At 45.8% G+C, this 13,816-nt stretch overlaps 1 pseudogene; it reads right to left on the bottom strand.

Moving 5' to 3' along the window:
• Window positions 1-1,177: 1,177 nt before the first annotated feature.
• On the bottom strand, window positions 1,178-1,910 carry LOC128594684 (40S ribosomal protein S6-like; annotated as a pseudogene).
• Between the last annotated feature and the right edge of the window lie 11,906 nt (window positions 1,911-13,816).

Genomic DNA, 13,816 nt, shown 5'->3' with positions numbered 1-13,816 from the left:
TGAAACCAGCACATTGTACCCTTGCACTAATGTACACAGCTATGATTTAACAATAAAAAAATAAATAAAAATATAAAAACTAAATAAATAAATAAAAGAAAATTGTACGAACTCAAAGGATGAGAAGATTCTGAAATAATAAGTAAACTAAGGTTAGGAAACTTTTTTAAAAATCAAAACCTAAAGGGCTGATATTTTTAATAAACGTAATCCAATATGAGACTCAATAGGAAACCCTGTGTACCTGATCTCCATTGTTTAGAATCCTCATGGAGTTTAGGGGCATATGGAGTCCAGAGATAGTCACAACAGCTGAAATCCCTTGGTGACAAGGACCTTCCCTGGACCCTGGAGCTCAGAGGGAATAGCAGAGCTGAGTTGCTGGGTCTCCAGCCTCCAACCTCTATGGTCACCTGCACTTGCTTGACCTTCCTGCTACTTCCCAGCAGCCTCCTCTCTTCCCTTAACCTCTTCTGAACCAGGAAAAATGGCCACTTGACCAAGCAGTGGGCTCTGTGCCAATCTGGCCTGTCTACCTGACCCCTCTCGAGGGTTTGTGGCTTGTCCTCAGCTCTGCCAGGAACAAGGAAGTAACACTGAAAATCACCCATTTGCAGTGGGATCCCTAAAGGTCAGATGGAGCAAAGCCATATTTCCAGCCCCTTCCACACCTCAGGATTTCTTCTGGCTCATCACAGCCCCAAGGAGCAGAGCACCAAGTAGCACTCAGCCAGCAGAGGAGTGACTCCACTTTCAGAAGGACACACATGAGACTCTTCGTTCTGACTCGCTCATGTAGAGTGTTACTTACTCTACTTCCTCTCAGAGAGCCTCCTAACAAATTTCAGGTCTCTGGTTCTCATTTCACACTCTGTGGCTCCTGGATGATGGTGATGAGAAGCATCTCCAGACCATCCTCGCACATTATAGCTATGTGTATAAGTTATAGACATGGATATTTTTCTTAGAAGTTATCATTTATTGTTTACGGCCATACAATCCTGAACGTGCCTGATCTCATCTGATCTCAGAAGCTAAGTGAGGTCAGGCCTGGTTAGTGCTTGAATGGGAGAAGTTATTTTATTGGCATAAAATTGAATCATGGGGTAGATATTATCCCCCATTTTGTTTTTCTTTTTAATAATCTCATTTGTTTGTTACTCAAAAAATCTTATTTTTAACTGAATTTGGGCTCAGACGTGGAAGCTCTCAGAGAGAACAGCCTGCGTCTCTGGGAAATCTGTTCCTGGAGATTTTCTTTGGCCTCCTTCATTCTCTTGGCCAAAAGTTTAGCATATTCGGCAGCTTCTTCCTTATTTTTCTTAGTACTGTTTCTTCAGAGCAATACACCACCAGCATCTATGTTTCAGGACACGGGGAGTTTCAAGACGCTGAATCTTAGGCCTCAGTTTCTCATCTTGTTTCTTCAAGGGCTTTCTCACAACATATCAGCAAACATCATCATCTTTGAACAGACTGAAAAGTTTACAGATTCTGCCAGCAATTTGGGGCCCTCGACACCAAGATACTGTAGTGTCGGTCAGTCCAGGGCTATCCTGCTCTCCTTTTTTTACATTAATCACGTTGAAAACGCTCAGATTAGCATCCACAACACAACCTGCACAGACTTGAGTTTCCTTTCTCCAGTTCCCTGTGGTCTATATAGGAATGCCCCTTACTCAGCAGCAGGCGGACCCGGCCACGGGTCAAGACACCCTGCTTTGTGGGGAAACCTCGCTTGTTTTTCCACCACTGATTCAGATCACATAACCCTTCCATTCTTCACCCAGCGCATCAGGAGCAACTTCTGTGGCCATACGCTTCTCATAGACAGTACAAAGGTTGCGTTCTTCATCCACTTCAATGAGCTGCTGGCAGCCAGTGGCCGGGAAAGAGATATTCAGCTTCATCCTGAAGTATTCTGTGAGGCACTGAAAAGAGCCTCCATTTTGTTTTCATTCCCTCCAAGCTAACATCCTTAAGTAGCCAATATTCCAGAGCTTCTCTCTTAGTATGTAATGCTGTCATATAGAATTGTAGGCTGTACTTGGTTTCCAGCAATTGCCAACTTGGTAATTTGGAACTCACCTCCCATTTAGTACAACTAGAAAATCAGGGGAAAAATACTTATTTGAAAATCTGGTTGGAGGTATGGATGGGCTAACCACGCAGTGGAATTTACCAGGCCAGGAGGCAGGAGAAGGCAGAAGCCTGGAAGAGCAAGCTGTGGACCAGAAAGAGTGACACAAGCCTCCCTGGCCAGAGACTGACTTCCTGGATTCAGAACTCAGCACTAAATTGTCCCAATACTTAGAAGGTCTCATAGTCTCTCCAGAATCCAGCGCTCATTTGGGCAGGGCTAAGACCCTAACACTGGAGGATCCCAGCTTAGGGTCTTGCTGCCTTGGGACATAAAGAAACCCCAAAACACATACATAAGGAGTGTAGAGGGACAGCTACCCTTCCATGGAACTTTGTTCAAGGCACCTCCCAATATTTTTGAATTACCTTTAATTAATTTGAATTGCCTTTACTTACCTTGGCCACATCATCAAGAATTGAGTGAAACATCTGTGTCATCACTGAGTGGAAGTGAGGTGACATCATCAGGCAGTCAGAGCTTTTGTGTCCCTGTGTCCTTTTCCTCCATCTTGACCAGAGACCACTTCTGGAAGCCCAAGAACAAGAAACTGTAAATGTCAGAGGTGAATCCTAGACCACTGATACATTCTGCCCAGGAGACTCGGGCCATCTGGAGAAGTGCTAAGGAGATCTATGAGGCTCTGGTCACTCCAAACCTCTACGCTAAAACGATCTACTGTCACTTCCATCAGGGACCCCAGGAGCTTGACATGACTTTTTTTTTGGGGGGGGGGGACCAAGTCTCACTCTGTGGCCCTCAGTAGAGTGCTATGGCATCACAGCTCACGGCAACCTCAAACTCTTGGGCTTAAGTGAGTCTCTTGCCACAGCCTTCCAAGTAGCTGGGACTACAGGCGCCTGCCACAATGCCCAGCCATTTTTTTGTTGTAGTTGCCATTGTTGTTTGGCAGGCTCAGGCTGGTTCGAACCCACCAGCCCCAGTGTATATGGCTGGCTACCTAGCCACTGAGCTATAAGCACCAATTCTGGATTTGACATTCTTTATGATTTCTGATAAGGAACTGGAGTGGTCCCAGGGTAAAATAAACCTTGATTCAGTTGAGATGAGAGGGGCCTTAGGAAAGAGTCTGCATTGAGTCAGTGGCAGTTAATAAAGTCTCGCTCAGAACCTCTGCCAGAGAGTCAGACTCAGCACTAATTCCTCTCTGCTGTTGCTGCACTTACCTTGTGATAACTGGAGCTTAGAGGGAGGGGAAATAGTTATATGTGCAGAACACCATATGAAATTAGAAGACTTGGACATGGTTCTGGGAGTGGGAGGGACTCTTGTCTTTCCCATGGTAGATGTGGGGCTCTCTGTCATCTTTGCTGATGCTTCAAGTGCAAAAGAGAAAACTACCTGCTCTTAGCTGAGTGACTGACAGTGGAAGTTGGAATTAAGAGAATCAGTGGCAGCCTTTCTCTCTCCATCCCCCGGCTCAGCAAATTTAAGGCAAGGGCTTAGGGCTCTGGCATTTCATTCTCAACGTGTGTTCTTAACCTTCTCTGGTTAAGTAAAGAACCACATAAAGGGGGAATCACAGGCTGTGATTTTTGTGGCACCCAAAGAACTGTCCTAGCGACCAAAGGTACCATATGCTTGTCACTAATTCCACCACTCAATTGCTGTGACTTCAGGAGAATCTCTCTACTCCTGGAGACTTTTTTGTTCATCTGTGAATCATGGATAAACACAGCCATTCTGAAAACACTACCGAAATGCAATGGGGACCGATGGATCAATGGGGAGAGAAAAATCAAAGTGATGACAATTCCTCCCAGACGGGGATTTTTAGAAACATTCCTCCCGGGCAGCGCCTGTGGCTCAGTGAGTAGGGCGCCAGCCCCATATGCCGAGGGTGGCGGGTTCAAACCCAGCCCCGGCCAAACTGCAACCAAAAAATAGCCGGGCGTTGTGGCGGGCGCCTGTAGTCCCAGCTGCTCGGGAGGCTGAGGCAAGAGAATCGCGTAAGCCCAAGAGTTAAGAGGTTGCTGTGAGCCGTGTGACGCCACGGCACTCTACCCGAGGGCCAGTACAGTGAGACTCTGTCTCTACAAAAAAAAAAAAAAAAAGAAACATTCCTCCCACCTTTCTTTCTTTTGAGACAGAGTCTCACTTTGTCACCCTCAGTAGAGTGCCATGGCATCATAGCTCATAGCAACTTCAAACGCCTGAGCTCAAGCTATCCTCCTGCCTCAGCATCCCGAGTAGCTGGGACTACAGGCACCTGCCACAATGCTCAGTTATTTTTTAGAGATGGACTCTCCCTCTTACTCAGGCTGGTCTCAAACTCCTGAGCTCAGGCAATCCATCCATCTCAGCCTCCCAGAGTTCTAGAATTAAAGGCATGAGCCACCACGTCCAGCACAGAACTTTCCCTTTAATAAGTAGAAGAAAAACCCATAATACCTGCAAGCGCTGCCTAAAACCCCCTTTAGTTTAGTAATTATTATTTTTCATCATCTTTCTATAAAATTAGGACAAAACTTGCTTCCTCAGTATTTCAAATATGGTAAATATGGTTTGTGACTGTATATCAATTTGAACCAAGAAGTTCTCTTCTGAGTGAAATTGAAAAGTAGTGGGAACATCTCGACTTTGCTATTCTCCATGGTACACACAAAGGGCTTGGAAATGACCCTATATCATCTACCCTTGTCCATTTTCAATTGATCCTCTTTATATTTCAGAATCCCATTTAATCTATACTCTTAAAAAGTCTCATATTCTTGGTTCAGTGCCCATATCTCAGTTTAGGGCACCAGCCACATACACCAGGGCTGGCAGGTTTGAACCTAGCCCAGGCCTGTTAAACAACAATGACAACTACAACAAAAAAATAGCTGGGCATTCTGGTAGACACCTGTAGACCCAGCTTCTTGGGAGGCTGAGGCAAGAGAATCACTTAAGCCCAAGAGTTTGAGGTTGCTGTGAGCTATGACACCACGGCATTCTACCAAGGGTGACATAGGGAGACTGTCTCAAAAATAAATAAATAAATAAAAACAATTTTATGTACCTGTAGTCTAGTGGTTAAAAAAAGGAAAAAAAAAAGATTTATGGTGACTCATGCCTATAATCCTAACACTCTGGGAGCCCAAGACAGAACTGCTTGAGCTCAGGAGTTCAAGACCAGCCTGAGCAAACCCAGGAATTTGAGGTTGCTGTGAGCTCTGATGACACCAAGGCACTCTAGCCCAGCGACAGAGTGAGACTCTGTCATCAAAAAAGAGAAAAAAATTATGTTTTTTAGAGATTACAATATAAATACTTTTCTTTTTCCCACATGAAAAAGGAGAATAATAATTTTTACTTTTGTAAGCAATGACATTTGATGCACAAACCTACTTAACTTTTTCCTTGAATACATCATAAGGATTTATTTTTTTCTTCAGGTAGATTAGCACATTTCCCCATTTGTCTTACTGCTTTAGGTGCCAGAAAGCTGAAAAGCACAGCTAGTGCTGATTGTAACTCTGGACTGTCTCCCACATAAACAGGGCATCGAGCTCTTCACTTTATAAGGTTGATTTTTGTTGTGCTTATTTTCAATTGTCCCACTATAATTGTGCATTATAAGGTAAGCCACCTCCGTTCTTTTGCCAAGTAAGAAAATTACCACTCACACATTTTTGTCATCGTTACATTTATATATATATATACAGGGCTTCCATTTTGTGCTTCATGAAGAACCTCAATGTTTTAAAGTCCACTGGGCATTGACTGGGTCAAGACACTATGTTCCTTTTCACCTTATTTTCTATTGCGTACATCAGACCTAGAGGGGCAAGACGCATAGAGGGCGACATTAGGGTTGGGGTGGGAGCAGGGCATGAGACCCAGGTGAACATGGGCTCAGATGAAATCAGATCAAAAACATCAGGGCAAAATTTATTTTAAGTTTTGTGAAGGAATTTACAAATGAAGTCTCCATAGCCCAGCTGTTACCATGAAGGACTGCAGTGAGTCCCAGGTCCTGAGACATTGGTTCCAATCTGTGACCCTCGACATTTCAAGAAATCCCTCAGCAATTCAAAAACCTTATGTGGAGGTGGGAATAACATTGTATTCATAAACAACAGCATAAGAGTTTATGCATAATGAATCTCTGGAGAGACACAAGAGCAGCTGGTGGTAATAGGTGCTCAGAAGAGGGTATCGAGTGACTGGGGCAGTGGAAAGAGGGTGGCTGACTTGGCATTTGTGAAATGTACTGACATGGACATCTCTACAGAGTAAATGGGGGGTCCAAAGTGTGTGGGGCCAATGATTATACAGTTTGGGGGGTTAGTAAAAGGAGTATAAAAACATAAATAGAAAATGAGATATGTAGTGAGTGACCATTCATTAGGAGGGGCCTGTACAGATAAGGGACCCTGATGCCGCAATCTCATCCCCAAGGATAACTCCACTTCAGGCCATGTATCCCCGGGGAGCTTCCAGGCAGGAACAGAGCAAGCAGCGATGCTGGAGGGGACCCTCCTCGAAACTATGCTCCCTCCTGTTCACTGCAGCATTATTCACAGTCGTCACCATATAGAAAACCGCTACGTGTCAAGTGATGGCAAAGTCAATAAGAGAATAAAATCATTTTCATTCCTTTTTTAAGGGCAGTATGTTTTACACCTGAAATGTAGTGCTGGCCATTTGATTCCCACCCTCACTAACAGACCCCAAAGCTCAGGTAGGAAACATTCTCACTCCGGCTCATTTAAGGCCCATCCACTCCATTGGTCCTGACTTCTAAGTTGGAGGTTGGGAGGTAAAGTGGGGATAAGAAATCAGCGCGACTAGTTCCCCATCTGCCAGGATTTGCCTGAACAACAGGAAAGGCTGACCAAAGATAGGAGCCAGGAATCGTGTTTCCTTGTCCTGTGTCCTTCAGGAAATTTCCCCAGGAGCTGACAGAGTAATAGCAACGATCAGAGGAATGGGAGCAGGACACCAGGAGAGCCTGGCCACACGTGTGCATTCCTCCTTCCTGCCTGTCACTGTCCTGTTAGACCTTTCTTCCCGGGCCAGCAGACTGCCCATAACGCCCGGCTTCTAGTCTTCCTCAACTGGGCACACGGCATGGCAGGGGAACAAGGCCTAGTTCCCACTGGTGCCACCTCCCGTAGACATCTCAGGAGAGATTCCAAGAACTTCTTTAAAATGTGGAGTGCAGGCACCAATTATCCCATTTTTGCCACCCTTCACTGAAAAATCAACCACAAGAGATGATGTATTGTAACAAACTTGTTACAGCAGAGAAAGGGCAAAGTGTCCCTATCACTGGTGCATTAGTTAAAAAGGGCAATCACTGAATGAGCAGTGAGTGGTGGTATCAACCACATCCTCTCACTGTGGCCCAACCCTTTGCAGAAGAGTTCCAATTTCTACATGGCAATGACTTGTCCACATTCAGAAAATATGGTCTAGTAGCTTCCCCAAAGGGGGCTGGATTACTGGCAAGTCATTTTCTTAATTGGAGACATGAATATCTTTGTTCTAGATGATTTCTAAGACTTCAGGATTTCTTCAGGGATAAGCTGCTTAAGGAAGGTCCTGGGACAACATTCTTCCTGAGGGTTTTCTTGATGCTCCCAAATGCTGTGTGGCTCACTGCCTCCTCTATGGTCCCCAAGATGGCTCATTCTGCTATGCACCAGAGATGAAGACGGATGCTATGAGCTTCATAGCACAATTGCACATGAAACTTGACATCAGAGAATTCCCTTGATTTGTCTTGAAGGACCTCACAGTTGGCTTTTTGATTCATAAAGTTCAGATTTGAACAGGTTTCCTCTGCAGTTTACTCTCTGGAGGGAAAGCACTGAAAACTCAGTTCATTTTCAGATACTGAATCAAATAGAAAAGTCAAAGTGTCTGTTTACGCGCAGTGAACTCAGAAGAACTGGGGGCCAAAGCCACTGAGACATTTCCTGGAGCACCGTCCTCTTCCAGGAGGACATGAGGAAAGACAGTGAGGAATCCACACGCCATCCGTGGGCAGCTCAGGCACTGGGGAGGAGACACACACTTCCTCCTGCTGTGTGGAATCCTGAGAGCAGGGCCCAACACCAGCATTTTCTAAAGTCCTTGTTTACTGAGCAGTGTTTCTGCTCCTTGCAATAAAATCAGGGGAAATGGAAGCCACCAACCAATCAAACCAACAAAACACAGATGATACGTGAACATGACGTATTCTAGGAGAACTCAGAAAAGAAGGCCCAAGTGTATGGTGCCCCATGATCATACTAATGTACACAGCTATGATTTAATAAAAAGAAAGAAAGAAAGAAAGAAAGAAAGAAAGAAAGAAAGAAAGAAAGAAAGAAAGAAAGAAAGAAAGAAAGAAAGAAAGAAAGAAAGAAAGAAAGAAAGAAAGAAAGAAAGAAAGAAAGAAAGAAAGGTCACCAGAGACCACCAAGCTCAGCCACGCTTCCATGCTGACCCACAGAAACAGTGTGACATAATATATGTTTATTGTTCTTTTCAAATTGCTAATGGGAGGTCATTTGTTTTGCAAAATAGAACACTTTTTTAGAAAGTTTCAGTCTAGAATGTTGAAAAGTGCAGGTGATACCTGTGATCATTTTCAAATATCCAAATGAACCTTGAGAGCTGCTTAAGGAGCAGCTATGAGGGGAAAGGTATAATAAGATAAGATAAAGAACAATGCTATGAACCTGACTTGCACATTAGAATTCCAATCTCTTGAAGCCTCTGAGAGGTGTCAATGAAATGGATGCTATGGGGTGGATGCAGGAAAGTGTTATAGACTGAAATGTGCCCTTCCCCAAAATTAATATGTTGGAGCTCTAATGCCCAAAGTAATTGTATTTGGAGATAGGGCCTTTAAGAAGGTAATTAAGGCTAAATGAGGCCATAAGGGAGGGCTCTATTCCAGTAGTGCAGATGCCCCTTTAAGAAGAGCAGCAGACATTGGGGATGTGCACACACAAAGGAAAGGCCGTGAGAGGTCACAGCAAGAAGGCGGCCAACTGCAAACCAAGAAGAGAGGCCTCAGAAGAAATTAAATGTGCCAATACCTTGATCTTGGACTTCCAGCCTCTAGCCAAAACTGTAAGAAAATAAATTACTGTTGTTTTGTTCCCCAGTCTGTGGTATTTTGTAATGGCAGCCCTAGAAGTTTAAGACAGTGGTCCAATAAATAACTCTGAAGTACTCAAAAAAAAAAAAAAAAAGAAAGTTTCAGTCTAAAAAGTTAGAAAGCAAAAAAAAAAAAAAAGAAGAAGAAACTATGATTGCTATTGGAAAAAGAAGAAGAAATGTTAAGAACAGGCCTGGAAAGATTCATTCTGATGACTTCATAATTTTGCCATAGAATCTGCCTTTGTTGTCTTCAACTATGGACTAATGAATAGAATTTGTCAGAAGATTTTTCACTGTTGTCTTTGGGAGGACCTGGACACATGAACTTTGATGGAACATTATGTCAGAGCTGTACCAGTATTGGGCTGCATGATTTATACCCAAATCTTTAAATGACTATCATTATTATAAAGATCTGTTACTCTCAGAGGAAAAAAAGAAAGAAAGAAAGAAAAGAAGGCCCTTTACTGTGAACTTTCCTTATTTTTAGGATTCTCTTCATTCCTGAAGTTACAACCATATCCTTTTGAAACAACTTCTAAATGAGAAATTTATGGAAAGGATATTTAGTGTGTGATGGACATGGGGTAAAAGAGGAAAAATCTGCCCTCGATTTAAAGACAGTGATGTTCCAGGATGACAGATTCTCCCAGGTGTCACTAGGGAGGTGGGCCGGGGACCTTCCCCACAGACCAGAAAGAAGACCCTTAGGAAGCTGAGGCTGTCTCACAGCCAGGTACAGGACCATGTGAGTGGGTCCCAGGGGTCGGTTCCTGTCAGATTCTGATGCTCAGCACCCAGGGCAGAGTGCAGCTGGACCTCAGCAAACACATCAACCTGCTGGACAAACAAGCCCAGGGAAGAGTCGACAAGGAAAAGCTTGTGATTTCCATCAGGGCTTAAGTGTGACAGTGCCCACCTTGCAAGGAGACAGGTTGATGATGGGTGGGTGGGTGGGTGGGTGGAGGGATGGATGGATATCACTTTCTCTCTGCAGGTGTTTCTTCCTCTATTCTGTCTCTCTGTCCTTTGTCTCTCTGTCCTTCGTTTCTGTTTCTGTCTGTATCTGCCATCGTTCCTTCACAATCCTTCAGTTTCATCAGTAGTGTCTTTCACCTGGTTTTAGAGGATCTTGTCTGTCTGCACTAGTAGTCAAAAGACAGAAAACAAAGGAAAGAAATCTGTGAAAAACAAGATAACGGACAGAGTTACTCCTGACATGAGGCGTTGGGAAGTCGTGTGGAACTGCAGCTTCCAGGATCGCTGCAGAGTGGATCCTGCTGAAAGGGAAGGAGGGGAAGGTGCCCAGACACCTGTGTGCTTGCTGATCCAAGGGAGGGTGACATCTCCAGATCCTTCTCCCTGTGTCCTGCTCTCTAGGCCCAAAAAGATATGAAAAAGGCATGGTTCTCTAGGTATAAAAAAGGATTTGAGAATTTCCAGAGGAGCTTTACAATTTTCATTGTGTTTTCTGCCCTTAAGAAAACACAGCCAGAGACATAAGAAATAGTACTGTATGTAAATATTTTGGATTTGGCTACAATCACTGAAATTTCTGCAGGTGTCCGAGTTACATTTTTGGCAACCCCACAAAAGTCAGAGGTGTCAAGGCAGAGTCAACTCAGGCCCTGGACTCTCATCCTGGCTGGATTCTGTGGGAGTCACATTTACAGTAAGAATTCTGGACGCAGATCTTCTTACCCATCATTGCGCTCACCCTGCAGGATAAGCAAATCCAGCCTGACTCCTGTGGGCTGCTAAGGAGGGGGTTTCATCCTCACGTGGATGACCTCGGGGTCAGGGATCTCTGCTTACTCAACCCACAGCCCCGTCTGTCCAGATGCTCAATCAGAATCTCAGAGCTAGTACAGTGGTGCCGTCATGTGGCCGCAGGGCTGAGGACAGAGGACCCGGCTCCCCACGTCCACAGCCAGGACCACTTCACTCTCCCTCTGTCCCAGCCACTGGACAGAGCTCTGCTTACATAGGCCTCTCAATTTCAAGTCAGGCCCTGACTGCACTCAGCTTCCCAAAATCCATGTGACACTGACATTCCCTCCTATGTCTGGGCGTCTCTGGACTTTGGTCCCAGGGCAGAGGGAGACCTTCTGGCAAAAATAACAGCATCAGGTCTGAGGCTGACCTACCCCCAAACCCTTAGTGCCCTAAGACCCAGTCCCTCAGCCTCCGGGATGGGGCCTTGGACTTCTGGTCCCCTCCCTTGTTCCTGCTGCTGCTGCTTCTGCAGGAGGAAGCTGCTCATGCCAGGAACTGCCCCTGAGTCTCACAGATCTCAAGACAGCAGCCTTAGGTCCAGGAAGGAGGGAGGTTCCAGAGAAGAGAAAAGGGAAGCAATGGATCATACGAGAAGAGGGAACAGGAGGAGAGAGGGAAAAGCCAGGGAGGAGAGAGAAATGAGAAGGTTGCTATGAGAGGGTGTGTGTCTGTGTGTGCAGAGCACACAGGAGTTTCTAGGGTCCTGAGAGAGAAGAGCTAACGGCAGTTTCTAAAGGGCCCAGCCTGGGGAGTTAGTTCCAGGATCCCACGCCCTGTGCTAGGATCTTATGGCCATATCCCAGTCTGGCCTCTGGTCACAGCACTTAGCTCACCGAGTGTCTGCCTCTTCATTGCCTACAAAAGTATTACTGTCCAACCAGGTTCATTGCTGCCACTCAAGAAGAAGCCAATACACTGAGACAGGAGAGGATACAGAACAGAAAGAGTTTAATATCACAAGGCACCATACGAAGAGATGTGAGGAATTTCTCAAATTCATCTCTCCAAGTATTTGGGGGGCCAGCGTTTTTTAAGATAGTTTGGCCAGCAAAGGGCTAGGGAATTGGGTCTGCTGATTGGCTGCAGATAAACTCAGAGGGTTGGGAAGCGAAAATTGTCTTCTTACACTGAGTCAGTACCCAGATTGCAAGACTATTTGAGTCAGTTCCTTGATATGGGTCACTGGACTGGTTGGATCAGATGGTCCACTAGAATGCAGAGTCTGGAAGATACCTCAAGGACCAGCCTTAGGTTTCACAAAGGTGGTGTGATCTATGGGAGCAAAGAAGAAAGCTAAAAATCTTTATGACCAACAGCTATGTGACTCCTGAGTAGTGACCAATCATAGGAAAGAGAGTAAGAGGAAAATGGCTGGTTATACAGGGTGTCCATAAAGTTCATATGCAATTTTAAAAGGGTGCAATTTTAAATTGCACACGAACTTTATGGGCACCCCTATGTATGAGTATATATTTATTAACTATGCCTATACCTTTGCAGAGTTTAGGTCCCTACCACAATTCCTATTTATGGTCTTTTATTAACTTTATCAAGGGCAGTTTCAATAGGAGGAGCCACTGTACAAGGGCCAGGGGCCATGAGGTCAGGGGCAGAGAGCTGGCCCCTCTTCTGTCAGCCAAGTAGATGGCATTCTTGGAGAATTTGTGGAAGACTTAGCTTCTGAAGATAGTTATGGTTACAAGGAACTCAGCAATGAGCCTGGCCCAGGTATCCGACCCCTTCCTCTGGATCCCAAAGGCCAGCCTATTCCTATTCCCCCCTTCCCTACTCAGAGGTCACCTTCCAGTCTCTGGCCACAGGCAGCAGCTCAAACCAGCCAAGTTCCCCAGCAGTGGCATTGCAGCCTGGGAGCTACCCTGTCCTGATTCCACCCTGGTCCTAGAGCCCGGCTTTCCTGTGGGAGAAGGCTGCTCCACGAGTGCACTGTGTCTGGGATCCACACGGCACTCTCCTCTCGGTTCTGCCCCTGTGGACTCCTCCACCTCCTAAGACGAGTTCACAGAAATCTCCCCTCTGTGCCCCCAAGCAACACAGTCAAGTCCTGGGAATGAGAGATCCACCCTTTGGGCCTGTCTCCAGGTCCCCCAGGTTCAAACCTTGACCACACCAGGGAGAAGAGTACTGGTCCCCAGTTGCCTATGGAGTGTTCAAGCAGGCTTGATGTCCCTCTGCTGTGAGGTGTGCCTTGCTCTGCTGGATGAGCAGGTGAGCAGCAGCAGAGAGGGCAGGAAGGCAGGGAGCTCACAGACCAAGCACCCCTTAAGACCTGCAGGTCTTTAACAGGAATGGTGTGAACCCCACTCCCTGTGGAAGCCCAGGTGTGATGGATGCACCAACAGAGTGGAAACAGTTGCTTCTGAGAATCTCAACCCAATCACCTCTCTTGGCAGCAGTGGGAGCTGGGGTGGGGTGGGGCAGGTGGAAAGGAGCAGAGTCTGAATGATGGAGAGATGGCACTCTGGTCATCTCTGTCCCTTTCTCTGGAATCTCTAGTAGTTCCAGAATGTCCAAACTCAGATCCCCAGGACTCACCGGACCCTATTGCTCCCACAGTTTGGGCCAGGGTGAGGAAATGTTTGTGTGGGAACAAAGGAGGTGAAAACTAAGAGGCTAAAGCTCCTTGGGAGAGGACAAAGGCACACAGTGGGTGGAGAAGCAGCAGAGCCTGCCTGTCTCAGCTCAGATCTGTGGGGACAGGAAGTGATACCGAGGGGACTGGCAATCTGGTGCTTTGTCCTCAAGAACCTCCCCATTCACTAGCAGCAGCAGCTTTTGGAC

This window comes from Nycticebus coucang, chromosome 9 (assembly GCF_027406575.1).
Source record: "Nycticebus coucang isolate mNycCou1 chromosome 9, mNycCou1.pri, whole genome shotgun sequence".
NCBI lineage: Eukaryota > Metazoa > Chordata > Mammalia > Primates > Lorisidae > Nycticebus > Nycticebus coucang.
Note: the sequence above shows the minus strand (reverse complement) of the source record. Positions and strands in the feature narration are given on the sequence as shown.